This window comes from Gracilinanus agilis, chromosome 6 (assembly GCF_016433145.1).
Source record: "Gracilinanus agilis isolate LMUSP501 chromosome 6, AgileGrace, whole genome shotgun sequence".
NCBI lineage: Eukaryota > Metazoa > Chordata > Mammalia > Didelphimorphia > Didelphidae > Gracilinanus > Gracilinanus agilis.
Genome location: NC_058135.1, coordinates 192,034,665 through 192,042,043, shown reverse-complemented (window position 1 = coordinate 192,042,043; position 7,379 = coordinate 192,034,665). Strand labels below are relative to the sequence as shown.

The 7,379-nt window shown below is 39.9% G+C and overlaps 1 pseudogene; it reads left to right on the top strand.

The window, feature by feature from the left end:
• Positions 1-5,506: 5,506 nt before the first annotated feature.
• On the top strand, positions 5,507-5,975 carry LOC123251854 (annotated as a pseudogene).
• Positions 5,976-7,379: the final 1,404 nt, after the last annotated feature.

Genomic DNA, 7,379 nt, shown 5'->3' with positions numbered 1-7,379 from the left:
GTGTCAAGCACTGTGCTAAACACTTTACAATGATTATTTAATTTGATCTTCACAACAACCCCAAGAGGTGGGGCTATTATTATCTCCATTTTACATTTGAGAAAACTGAGGCAAAAGGATTAAGTAGCTTGCCCAGGGTCACACAGGTCTAAGGTTAGATTTGAACTCAGATCTTTCTGACTCCAGACCCAGCCACCTTAATACCTCAGGATGAAAGGAAGTGCCTCCCCAAAAGGTGAATCAGCAGAGTAGGGATACACCCTCAGGTCCTCTGACCATGAGCAGAAACAGTACTGGGAATATTAGAATTTTAGTGAAGTTTGAAAAACTTCTTTCATAGAGATCCTTATTAAAGATCTCCAATATCTATAGTGAGGTTGATAAAAATCTTTTACCCTCTTATGTGCAACTTGTCCCAGTTCCAAGGCCAGTATCAAGAACTTCCCATTAATCCCTGGACCACCAGCCAGGACCTCCCATTCCTGAGAACTCCACAAGGGACAGGAAAATTCCAGATCGGTGAAAGTCTCTGAGGAATTGTCCCATTTTTCTTCTTGGGCTAATAAGTAAACTCTATTTCCCCTTGTTCCAGAAATCAAGTCATCACCTAACAAACCACCCCTTGGTCCTCTAAACTCTTCCTGAGAAACAATTATACAAGACTACCAGGCATTTTCTTGGCAGCATTTCAGGGAGGCCAATCAATTCTAGATTAGAATCAGCAAAGAATTAGGTCAATTAGGTAGTGCAGCGGATAGAGTGTTCCTGGGTCTAGAGTCAAGAGGACCTAAATTCAAATCTGCCTTTAGACACTTCCTTGCTGTTGTGACCTGGGCAAGTCACTTAACCCCATTTGCCTCAGTTTCCTGATCTATAAAATGAGCTGAAGGAAAGAGGAAACCACTCCAGGATCTTTGCCAAGAAAATCCCAAATGGGGTCATGAATAGTTGGACACAACTCAACAAGCAAAATGAGCAAAGCTTACATTGGGCCTTACCTGCTTCTGCCCAAATCAATACCAACTTCACTAGGACTAGCATCTACCTAATCTACTGCTTCTGGGGCCCTCACCTATGCCCACTGCTACAGCTTCTGGGAATTTCACAAAGCCTATTTCTATTGATGCTTGTCCCATTGCCCATCTTGCCAAGTTCAACTGCTGCCCCACTATGCTGTGGCCTAAATACTGTTGTAAATGCAGTTATTGGCCCCCTATGCTAGGGCAGGACAACCGCCACCCCTGAAGCCTAAATGTCCCTATTTGGTGAGCATAGGAAAAATATAGGCAAAGCTGCTTCTGGGTCTGACTCTGCCCCTTATGCTAGAATAAGCATTGCACCCCTCTGCTGGAACACAGCATTGCCACAGTGAATCGCCACTGCTGGGCTCTGACTCTGCCTCCCCCTGCCTCAATAGCACTCATGCTGGAATAAAGTATTGCTATAGGTAACAGCAAAGTATTGCTACTCTACTCTTGCCCCTCAATGCTAGCATCTGACTTGCTCCTCCCCATCCAGTTGCTTAAGGTCTCTGGTTAGTCCACCATAATTAATGAAGTCACCATGCCATGGCCAAAGCATCTGGGCATCCAAGAGATTCTGATTTATCCTGCCAGGGCTTGTGCTCTGCTTCCTGTCAATAGTCATCTTCTTCAATCCAGGAAATTCCTCCCATTGCCAATTGGCCCATACTGAGGGACTCAAGGAGTTTCTGACCTCTTGAACTTCAAAGGTTACAGCCAAGGCTAGGAATGTCTGGTTCAGTATTGCTCACATATACCTAGGAAAGAGAAACAAAAGCAAAACCAAAAAGCCTTTAAACTTTAACTCTACTGAGTCTTTGTCTGGACTGGGAAAGAAAAAAAAGACCAAAACAAAGAGGAAGAGATTTTCTTTTAAATTTTTTTTCAAAGCAATGCAATCTCTCCTATCCTAAGCGGAAGGACTACGGTAAAATTGGCTTGTTTGTCCATATCCTCAATTCTAGAAAGGTCATTGAACTCTCAAGGAGAATAAACATAGTTTTGTTGAGTCCCTCAACTTAGTGCTTGATACCAAAGACTCACCACCAAGTCCCAGAGGCAGTTATCAATGGCTTCTTAAAAGCCACAAAAAACAACTACTCTCAAGCATTTCCCTCTACACAATTGTTGGATAATCCAGAAATTCCAGGGACCTGCTTTGGTTGGTGATTTGTCCCCAACATCTCCACTCCTTAACTGGCTGACTATGAACATATATGATAGGAGGACCCAGGACTACTTCTTCAGTCACATTGTCATCTCCCCAAAGCCTTTCTAAATCATACATTTACATCTATATCTTAAAGGAAGTCCAGAGGACAAAAACCATTCCTTTCAAAGCACCAAGTTAAGATGGTGTCAAATTTAGATCATAGATAACTCTTTTAAAGTTGAGGGAGGGTTTTCCATTCCCTGAGAGAATTTGGCAATTATCTTTAGGAATGCCAAAGAATCTGGAGCCACCAATGTGCTATAAAGTTGACCTTTTAGACTGGGGGAAAAGAAGGCCTTTCAATTCTGAAATTTTAATTCCTCTTTTCAGCATTCTGATAAACAAAATTCGAAGGAAATCCTCTAGTAGAACCTTAAGGGAGGATTAAATTGCCATGCTGAAAGACCCTGGGACAAGATGATCAGTTCTTAATGATACAGAGCAGGTTCGCATCAATCTCGCCCTGCTAAATGGCCACAGACTGTTCATTTTCTAATCTCCTTGGGAAAGGAGGTGTCTCACAGAAAGCAAATATCTGGGCCAGAAATATTCACTTAGACACCACCAGTAGCATGAAGGTCAATGAGGCTGGTAACCACCAATCCACTTCACTGAGACTATTCTGATTCAGTCCAGCAGGACTGCCTCTGACTGAAGGGGTCTGGGCAGAGCTTAGCCTAGTCTCCTGATTGTTTAGCTAAAGACACAATGTCCCAACAGAGACAACACACACACAGTAGAAGAACAAAGATATGTGGCAATTGTGAGGAGGCCTCTCCTATTGCCAAAGGTGACTTTTGTGTGAGATGTGGCATAAAAAGCATTAACGGCATGTATGACTGGCAATGGATGCATTTAGCAAGAATGCAGTATAACCGATCAAATGCTACACAGGGGTCTGGCTGGGGACCAAAGAAAGACCCTCCATGTGTGGTTCAGATCCTCTCTGGATGGATGGAAAGATGTGGAGAAGAATCAGACAGGTTAATAAGGGGTCACTAAATTGTTATCACACCCAGGAGCTTGTGGGAGACAGACATTAATAAGATCATGGACCTTTCTTGTATTGAATTATCATTTGCATAATTTGCAGTTTGAAAGTAGAAAGGCATGTAGTAGAGCAGAAAGAATATTTCTTGAAAAGAGAAGTCCTGGTTCTGCCTCTGAGTCCTGGGGAGACATCAATCCAAACAGTTCACGTCTCTAAACTCTATTCTCCTTACTTGTGAAATGCAAAAACTACTTCAGAGGGCAGTTAGGGGAAAAGCATTTTGTAAACTTTAAAGTGGGTCAGCTAGGTGGCACAGAAGATAGAGCGCTTGCTTTAGAATCAGGGAGACCAGAGTTCAAATTTGACCGTAGGCACTAGCTTTATGACCCTGGACAAGGCTCTCAACCCCATTTCCTCATGTGTAAATGAGCTGAAGAAGGTCATGGCAAACCACTCCAATATCTTTGTGTACAAAATCCCAAATGGAATCACTGAGTCAGACATGGCTGACCAACAAAACCTTAAAGCATTATGGATAAGGACATTGTGAAGTTTTACACTGGACTCGATAAAGTCTAAAAGCTCAGCAGGGTTTTGCTGTTGTTGCTGGCACATATACATGCTAGACTTTTAGGTGGAAGGATCAACATGAAGTTAACAGAAATAATTATTTGAATCTGATGATAATAGCCCTGGGATTGGCCAAAATCACTTCTCAAGAGCTAATACAACTTGATTTTCACATGTGTCAAGAGAGTATTTGAGCAAATATAAACAATTTTATCAAACAGCATATGGTTCTATTGTCTATCTGTCTGGATCTTATTTTTCACATCTTGCAAATCCTTTAATTCAAAACTACTGATGTGTAAAGTGCCAGAGGGTTAACTGCTATTCAAAGGAGAAAAAATGAACGCTTATATTCTTGGTTAAATTTAAAAAGAAAAAAAAAAGCATGATTTGACCTGGTGTGATCAATTTGGTGAAAATATCTATCTTGCCTAAAGAGACTATAATTAAATTTCCAATACAGTTGACATTGCCTTCACATAATTACTTTATTGTCTTAGAACTCTATATAAAAACCAAGTGTATCCTTATGGTTGAATTGAACTTACAAATATTTTTCTTCTTTATTAAAACTATCCATTTTGTCCCTTATGATCTCTTATGATAGGCAGTGTGGTGTGCTCCAATGGGATTTAGAAAGACCAGAGTTCAAATCCTGTTTTCTTACTAGCTGTGGGATGCTAAGCAAGTTACTTGTCTTCTTTGGAGTTTTGGTTTCCCCGTTTATTAGATAGAGAGATTACAAAAGAACTTACATAAAAGGGTTGCCCTGATGATCAAATGATATATCGATATATAGATATCCCAAATAGGGTCATGAATTGTATACATACATACAGATACAAATTATATACATGAATATATATATATATATATATGTATACAATTTGTGGATTATTGTTCAGTCATTTCAGTTGTGTCCAACTCTTCATAACCCTATTTGGGATTTTCTTTGAGTGGTTTGCCATTTCTTTTTCTACCTCATTATACTGATGAACAAACTGTGGGAAAAGGGTTAAGTGACTTGCCCAGGATCACACAACTAATAAGTATCTAAGACCAATTTTTTTGCACACTTTTTTTTACATATCAATACAATTTTTAATATTCATTTTCTGACATTTTACAATCCTCATTCTTTCCCTCCTTCACATCCTTCCCTCTCCTAAGAAGGCAGTGAATATATGTTGTGCATATGTAATACTTATTTCAACTTTCATCATGTTGTGAAACAAGACACATATTGCTTACTCTACAAAAAAATTAATGGAAGAAATAAAGTGAAGAGTGTTTTGTTTCAATCTGCATTTGGACTCCATCTGGTCTTTCTATGGTAGTGGATATCCTTTTTCATCATAAGTCATTCACGATTGATCATCATACATTATTATTGTTACCATGTACAATGTTCTATTGGTTCTGCTCACTTCGTATAAGTCTTTTCAGGTTTGTTTGTTTGTTTGTTTTGATGATCATCTTCTTTGTCATTTCTTATAGCACAATATTATTCTGTTATAAGCATATACCACAACTTATTCAGCCATTCCCCAATTGATGGACATCCCTTCAGTTTCCAGTTCTTTGCCACCACAAAAAGAGCTGATAAAAATATTTTTGTGGCTTTGCTGACACCTCCACCAGGGTTTTTGATTCTTCCAAGCCCCACTGCCTCTGCCTCTACTGTTGTGCCCAGTCCAGCCATCCGTGACCATGGACAGCCCCAATATGTACTTCTGACATCTGTATGGAAAACAAGCCTCTGGGCTGGGTTACTTTCTAGCTCTTTGCAGACCAAATTCCAAAGACAGCAGAAAATTTCCATGCTCTGAGCACTGGAGAGAAAGGATTTGGTTACAAGGGATCTTGCTTTCACAGAATCATTCCTGGGTTTATGTGCCAGGGCAGTGACTTCACTTGCCATAATGGCACTGGTGGCAAATTAATCTAAGGGGAAAGATTTACTGATGAGAACTTCATCCTGAAACATACTGGCCCTGGCATCTTATCCATGGCAAATGTTCAATCCAACACAAATGGCTTCCAGTTTTTCATCTGTACTGCTAAGACTGATTGGTTAGATGGCCAAGTGAAAGAAGGCATGAACAATATGGAGTGTTTCTGTTCTTGGGATGGCAAGACCAGCAAGAAGACCACCACTGCTGACTATAGACAAATCTAATAAGTTTTTTTATTCTGTTTTTTGCCTTAACCACCAAACCATTCCTCTATAGATGGAGAGACCACCCTTGAATTCTACCTGCTCTTATACCCTGTAATCTTTGTGCTCTCACTTGCTGCAGTTCTCTTTGGATTTCATTTCCCTTTCTCTTCCACAAGTCAGGCTAAACAACAGTTTATACTCAATTTGGAGTTTATACTCAACTTTGAGTTTCATACTCAAACAAGAGCATGAAAGGAAATTCTTGGTTCTCTTTGTCTATTCTGAGTTTACACTAGTAAAAAGGGAATCCTTTGTTCTCTTTGCCTGGTTGGAGTTAACACTTTGGTTAACAATAATTTAAGTACCCCTACTTAGTACCTCACTAGGTTGTGAGGACAGGATTAACTCTCCTTTGTCTACCTTTTGATTGAGTCAACACAAACTTGAACCAGGTGGAGGAGCTCACAAACCACTTAGAGAATTCACACCCTCAGAAACTCAATTAGCTAGGAAATTGTGAACCCTTTTGATGAGAATTCATATCTCCAGAAGGTAAGAAATGGATCCTATAGACACTGCCCCTTCACTCCTCCCCCCACCCCAAGTCTGCTGGGGAAGTGCTAGGCAATTTGGAAGCTGTGATTGGCCCATGTGAAGAGGGACAAGAAGCCACTATAAAAGGCCCTGAATTTCTGGGGCTGGGAGTTCAGCTTCAAGAAGGAAGCCAGCTTCAAGAAGAAAATCGGCTTAAGGAATAAAGTTGGCCTCAGAAGTCACCTTCAGCTCTAGTCATTGTCTTGACCTGCCTCTTGGAGGGAACTAGGGTGAATGGATAGCTGGCTTTCCCTTCCTATCTTCTGAAGAGAGTTTAATTCTGGTTGAAGGTCAACAAGTCCTGGCTGAGTCAAGTACTGGAGTAATATTTAGTTAGATAGGCTAATGTCTTCTCTACCCTTTTATGTTTCTCTGCTTTCACTCTTTCCACCTCTTTTGTAAATAAAAGCTATTAAAGTCATTTAGAATTGAGCAATAATACTTTGAATCAATGACCATTATCATTTATAATTTTCATATATTTTAGTCAAACCATTAATTTTTAATCCCTACAAGAGTTAAGTTTAAGATTATGAAATAAAAACAAAACTGCAAAAAATATGTATCTTTTTGTATAGATAGGTTATTTTCCTCTATCTTTAATTTCTTTGGGATATAAATCTAGTAGTGGTATTGCTGGGTCAAAGGGTATGCACAGTTTTTTGGTCCTTTGGGCATGGTTCCAGATTGCTCTCCATAAGGCCAGTTTTAAACTCAGAGCTTTCTGACTCAAGGCACAGGGCTTTATCCATTATGCCATTTGGCTGATCCAAAACATACAATAGGTCTCTATAAGCTTTAATGTATTAGTGATATGAATGTCAGTCC